The following is a 5453-nucleotide window of genomic DNA, read 5'->3' on the forward strand; positions in this document are numbered from 1 at the left end:
AAAAGCTTTCGGAAATTCTCATTTAAAATTCGCGCGCTGTATATTTTCCGATATTTTAAGTTTATGTAGTTTGGCAGCACTGTCCTTAATTACTATGCCAAAAATGAGCGCGATCTGTCAGACAGTTCGTTTACGGCAGCTGTTGAAACCAGTTCACCTCAGTAGGGCGTTGCGAAAAAAACAATGGAAAAAAATATTGAACAAAGAGTTTGCATCAAATTTTGTGTTTCGAACGAAATTTCGTGTGCAGAATCGTTGCGAATGCTACAAAAGGCTTATGGGGAATCAGTTTTATCGAAAACTCAAGTTTATGAGTGGTACAAAGCCTTCCAGGACGGTCGTACGACCGTCGAAGACATTTCGCAACGCACTACTGAGGTGAACTGGTTTCAACAGCTGCCGTAAACGAACTGTCTGACAGATCGAGCTCATTTTTGGCATAGTAATTAAGGACAGTGCTGCCAAACTACATAAACTTAAAATATCGAAAAATATACAGCGCGCGAATTTTAAATGAGAATTTCCGAAAACTTTTCAGTCTTAATGTATATTAAATTATATTAAAAAATATATATAAAAAAAATATACATTAAATTATATACCAAAAATATATTATTATATTTGATTATATTATTATATTTATATATATTAAATATATTGTAATATTTAATTAAATTTGTAAATGTAAATATTAATAAATGTAATAATATGTACAATACGTTATTTATGTTATTTCATAAAAATAAGTCTAATTATTAATAAACTGACTATAGATTCAAAATATTGGTGAAAATAATATATAATTGTTAAAAATTATATAAAAAAGATGTGTATTATTGAAACAATTTAAATATAAAAATATTAAATAAAAAATATTGGTTATTAAAACAACAAAATTATAAAATACAATAAATAAAATTGTATTTGTGTTTTTTTTTTAACTCATATGAAGAAGAATTTATTTAAATTGAATTACCTAAATAATTAGGAAAATTTTAATTTTAAGTTAAATGAAAATTTTGACTGATTACACAACTACTTTGGATATTACGAAATAGCATTAATCATTGATTGTGGAATATATTTCTGCTATTAAATTGCACAGACTCTTAAAAATTTTTTTTTGCATTTAAATTTTAATTTGTATTATCTTAAAGAAATTTTATAACATTTTGCCATTTTTGAAAAAAAAATATTTCAGACAGGAGAACTTTTAAATAAGGTACATTGATTCTTTGTGGAGTACTGCCGTTTACTAAATTAAGATTTCATTATTATGAAATGTGCTGCTGTGGCATATATTCCATGAACCAAGGGATTTGTAAATCCTACCACCTTTGCAACTCTTCTTCATTATTTCAAGTCGAAACTATTGCTTTCCTAAGAGCCGTTTCTTTTATTGTGAACATGGACTAACATGACAAGGAGGTACATATCAAAGCTATTTCAGCAGTTTGCATCTCGTTCAAAATAGTTCAATAGTGTAGACGATTCATTAAAAAACTTGACAGTAACTCCAAGTAATTCTAGGTGGGATAAGTGGAAATATTATTATGCAGAAAACCAGCATGAAAATAAGCTAGTAGGACTTGCTGCCTCTTCAATTGTCCTGCTCCTGTACGCCGCAGACAAAAATCGACATACGATCAGTTTTTGCGATAAGCCAACAGAAATTGTGGTAAAATTTCTTCAACGGCCAGGTCAAGAGCAACATGATCTTTATACACCAAATGTAAACTTCTGACTTAGTACATTGCAGTAAATTGCAAGTGTATGAGATAATATCAGACACTTCCATATATAGGCTGGCATGTAGTCAGGCTGTGCCTGCCCATCAAATCGTCTGTAGTATATGTGCACCGGTACTCGAAATTTTCTTCTTCTTATATGCTATAGGATGGCATGTAGTCAGGCTGGGCCTGCCCTATCAACTCTTCTGTAGTATATGTGCACCGATACTCGATATTTTCTGCTTCTTATCTGCTTGAATAAACGCAAGTTAGTGTCTAAAGCACTGTTACATAATTGTGTCTGTGACCATTTGGATGATACACTGATAACAGCTCCGTTGAATTCTGATAATAAGTTATTCATTTGATTTAATAATAGTATACTTTCATGCCTAGCTAATCTTCCTATTCCTTAAGTTAATAGGTGATATTTTCAATATTGGTACTGGCCCGATACTTGCATTTATCAGTGCGTACAGCTGGCTTTATTATATTCAACTTTCTACCCACAAGTAGGAGGAATGTAGAATCATAATGTCTTTCTCAGCTAATTGAGGGGGATTTGATCCTTCTTCCATTTCACTTACCTATCTACCATTTATATAAAATAATTTAAACATAAGTTTTATCATTTTCTCAGAGACACTTAACAGAAATCATTTCGTTATTACTTTATTTTCAAATTCTAATTTCACGCCTTCCATATTTTTGTTAAATATTTTTTTAATTTATAATAATAAATTTGAAATGTACTCACGTAAAAAATATTATTATTAAAATAATCAAACTTCTTTTTGTATCTGAAATACATTAATTTTCTTGTGGGTAGTCTTGATCTATTACATGCAATTTTAAGCCAACCAAAATTAGAATAATTCTGTGGTTGTTTAGTTTAGTTTGAATTTGGCGCCTTGCGTACCAACTTTGGTTTGAATGATTGTTGGTCTTTGATTGAGTCTTTGTTTTTTGATTATTCAATTTAAATAAAAAAAATATTAGAAAATTAAATAATTGTTATATTTAAGTGAAATCAAAATCTTGACACGCAAATCGGATTAGTGTTTATTTACTTTAGACGAACATATGAAGTCTAACATGAGACTAACATGAAGAAACTACAGCGAGTAGCATTGACCTTAAGTTAAGTTTCTGTAATTGAAACATTATTCATTACAGTGCGGTCCAAACTGTTATTAAAGCCAAAATATGTAATTTATTTAAATTTTATTTTCTGTTATGTGAATAGCACAAAATGTTAGCGTGACGTCTTTAACAACAACAAAATTCATTAAAAAAAAACGCAATTGACAATGAAAAATTAAATGAAAAATTTATTAAAAAAAAAATAACTCGAATTTTTGCGAATTCTTTGAGATGAAAATGAGTCTAATATCCGCATCTGCAGAAAAAACGTCTAATGTTTAGTCCATTATTATACATAAACAGGGTCAATTATTAAATTAAAGATTATGAAATAAATGTAACTTAAATGAATATTTTTTTTATTAAAAAAATATAAATAAACTAATAGAGTTTTTGTTTACATTTTTTATTGATAATTTTTTTTCAAAATGATTTTCTTCAACATTTTTTAAGATTTCTATTGTTCTGTGATTATCGGGTTTGTATTTGCAAAAAATTGACCACATTTATTAACATTTTTTTTTGTATTATTTATAATAATTGTGATTAACTGTTAAATTGTTCAACATTCAAGGCCAGACTTTAATAAATTATAGAAAGGCTAAGACAAACTATTTTTATCATCAAATTGCGTTCAAATGATTTGACAAAAGATCCATTAAAGTAGTTTGCCCCCTTGCGGTTAAGTATTTTTTTCCGAAAAAATTCATTTAAATTTGTTCTATTTTGGTAAAAGTGTTCTAAGATCTAATAAATTTATTATTATTATTTCCTCGACTGGGTGTGGATTAAACAATTAAATTCAATCAATTTGCTATTAAAAAGTGAATGCGCACGAAATATTTCAAGCATTAAAAAATAAATCATTAAAATGTGACGAATATAAATTTTTAGGAAAAATGTATTAAAATTTTATTAATTATAAACACGTTTAAAATTTGTTATTTTTTCTTAATTATACCTAATTAAATTATTACGAATGTTCAGTGTAATGAAAATGAAATGTATAGTAAAACTTATTTTAAAGGAAGAATAAAAGTTGGGGTTGACCTTATGTGTGCAATATCCTTAATTGCTTCCGTGTAATAGGGGTTTGGTTTGACGCAACACTATTTTCAGATGATTTTGAATAATGACCAGGAAAAGTAGTCTGGTCACCTACATCAAGGCTGTACATCAAGCGAGAGAGCACTTAGTAAAAAAATAAAAAAATAATTCTGTAGAAGCTTGACACATATCATCACATTAATCATCACATCACATTAAAGTCAATGAACAAAAATGGACTTACACGAACTTTATCTTGTACATTATCTTATCCTAATTTTTATTCTGAGATAAAGATTAGGATATAGATACAGCTGTTCTACTCGCCACCATTATCAATTATCAAGAGGTACCTTTGATTTATTATTTATAATAGTTTGATATGTGTCTAGATAAAGGATTTATATGGGGCTCGTATTTAGAGATAAAAGAAACATTATTTTAGTCCAAATTTGTTCGATGGGCTTCCCGATGCATCATTCAAGCTACTGGTTAAACATAAACTGCTACTAAATAACTCGACAATAATACACGACTGAGCACACAATTCAACAAATCCCAAATGAGATTAAATGGATATATAGCATGAAAATGTGATTAGGTGATATCACTCAATACTGGAAACTGCGAAGAGTCCAATCAAAAATCTTAAGGAAGAGATAGGTATACCGTTGTTTATAAAAATATCAATTTAATCGTTTTCATTCATTTATTTTGCATTTCTAAATATGCTTAACACCTATAAACTCTTAGTCAACGATATTTTAAAAGACGAGATTAAAATTCTGATATATAATTTTTTTTCTAAAATAAATAATGCCTCTACAAACAGAATAGTACTGAAATTTAACAATTAAAAATAAAAAAATGATTAATTCATTCAATTATTCTACAGTTGGTTTATGATTTCGGTCTACTATAAACACAGCAAGTGAATTTGTTAAAAACTTTCACAGCAAATTAACAAAACTCCAAAAAAATGTGCGAACATGAAAGTGAAGTACGGCTTTGGGTCAGTTGGTTAAAGTACGCTGACTCTGAGCTTCAAATTTGGCAGGGCACGATTTCGATTCCTGGTACTTGCAGTATCAAAAAATTATTTATTTATTTATTTATGAAATACAAGAATTATTTCGAAAACCACTGAGTATTTGGAAATACTCGGTCAGCCAAAAATTCAGTTAATTCGAATAATATAAAATTGATTTTTGTTGTTGTAGTTCACTACTGTTTTAAAAACCTCTTCAAAAAATTAGTTAAATTGGAAATAGAGATATTTTTCTCAAGGTCTAAATATTAATTGTTAGTTTGTGAATACTTAAATAAAAATATAAAAAATATTAGAAAATTATGATATGAGTAGTTCTTCCTATACGAAAAAAATTTTTAGTACACTTTTTATATCTAAGACACCTTCTGTCATTACCAATTGTTGTATATGTCTGAATCATTTTGTATTCGTAACACATTTATTACTTTTAATCCATATAAATATTTTAATTACAAATGCAAATTTCTTAATTAAGTACTTCC

This window comes from Teleopsis dalmanni, chromosome 1 (assembly GCF_002237135.1).
Source record: "Teleopsis dalmanni isolate 2A chromosome 1, ASM223713v2, whole genome shotgun sequence".
Classification (NCBI taxonomy): Eukaryota; Metazoa; Arthropoda; class Insecta; order Diptera; family Diopsidae; genus Teleopsis; species Teleopsis dalmanni.